This window comes from Otolemur garnettii, unplaced genomic scaffold (genome assembly GCF_000181295.1).
Source record: "Otolemur garnettii isolate 467f Iridium unplaced genomic scaffold, OtoGar3 scaffold00084, whole genome shotgun sequence".
Lineage (NCBI taxonomy): Eukaryota > Metazoa > Chordata > Mammalia > Primates > Galagidae > Otolemur > Otolemur garnettii.
In genome coordinates, this window is record NW_003852479.1 from 739,913 (window position 1) to 741,598 (window position 1,686).

The window sequence follows — 1,686 nt, forward strand, 5'->3', positions numbered from 1 at the left end:
CAAGAACAGTATCTGTGATGTCACCCCTGCCCAACTCAGGGTAAGTGACAAGTTCCCGGTTTGAGAGTCTCTGTGATGTTCCATGTTCTCCTTCTCCACAGGGAGCCCACAGGTGATAGGACTGGGTGGGAGTAGACAGCTGCTGGAGGAAGGGAATACAGACTCATCATCACCTTTACAGGGTTTCTGTCTGCTGCTGGCAAGGAGGTTGGTGTTAAGAATGGGATACTGTGGTCTGATACCCGGGCCAGGGAGTTTATTTCTCTATTTTGCAAATAAGCTTGTATTAAATTCTTTCTGTGGATGTTCTGGCCATGCCAGATCGATGTCAGCCTTCCAAGTTACCAGCCTCTACCCCTTTAAGTTTGTATCATGGCTTGAAGCCTTTTTTCCTATTCTAAGGTACAATCATTCACTATAAAAGATGAGAGCGCGAGCCATAATGATGGTGGCGTGCTGTGAAATGGCCTTAGAAATGTGTGACCCTGCTGTGTAACTCACCTGGGTGACAGGGTGCCGGAGATGTGTTTGTTTCTAAATCTCTCCTTGGAATTGAATGGAAGCAGACCCTACTGAAAGTGTCCTCTTAAAATACTGTTTGCTTTCAAAGCAAGTGATAGCTAATAAAAAGACACAACGGTTAATTGCTTTCTCCTTTTTTTCTTCCTCCCTTTCTCCTTCCTTTCCTTCTTTAGTTCTTTCCCTTCCTCCTTTTCCTTCTTCTTTCTTTCCTGTCCGGCATCCTGCAAGCTACTTCCTTTGTCTTGGAAATATAAAACAGGAGATATGAGACATATTCCTGAATTGATGGAAGCCAGTTAGGGCAGAGCTGTGACTATACAGGGACCCCCTCCCTCCGCCCCGGAAGACCTCAGGTCTGTGCTCCCACACTAGACACCTGAGCACCTGCTGGGGAGCGTGAATCACTATACATTAAGAGACAGCCTTGCGTGCTGATTCCAATTAGTCAATGCAGAATAAATGAGGGCATTATAAAACCACTGTTAGACAAATATGTAACAGTAATAACTGTTGCAGTCAAGGTTCAATGATGGATAGAATCTGTGGTTGAAAATTTGAGGAGAAACACCATTATTAGAATAGTTTCAAAATAGCTCTCTCAAGTTATTTATCTTTTAGAAAGAGATGAATAATAACTTTGCAATGGAGAAACCCAGCAAACATCAGGGTTACCAAGGAGTCAAGGTTAATGTCAGCGGTACTGAGACAGACCAGCATGGTGTGCCTCCCGATAATGTGTGCTGGCAAGGAAACAACATCACTTCCAAAAGGACACAAAGGCTCTATTGAATCATGCGACATCAGAGGAACCCAGACTGAGGAACATTCTATGAAATACCCAAAACTCTTTAAGAATGTCAAGGTTACAAAAGACAAAGACTGAAAGCTGTCACAGACTAGAGGGAGTGACGGAGACAATCAAATGTGAGATCTAAAATTGATTTCGAAACAGAGAAAGGACATTTAGGGGAAAACCGGAGACATAAGAGTAAGAGCTATAGTTCAGTTAGTAGTGTTGTATCAATATTAATTTCCTAGTTTTGATAATTGAACTATGATTTTTTCTTTTTTGAGACAGAGTCTCACTATGTCACCCTCAGTAGATGTGGTGGCATCACAGCTCACAGCAACCTCAAACTCTTGGGCTTAAGCAATTCTTTTGCC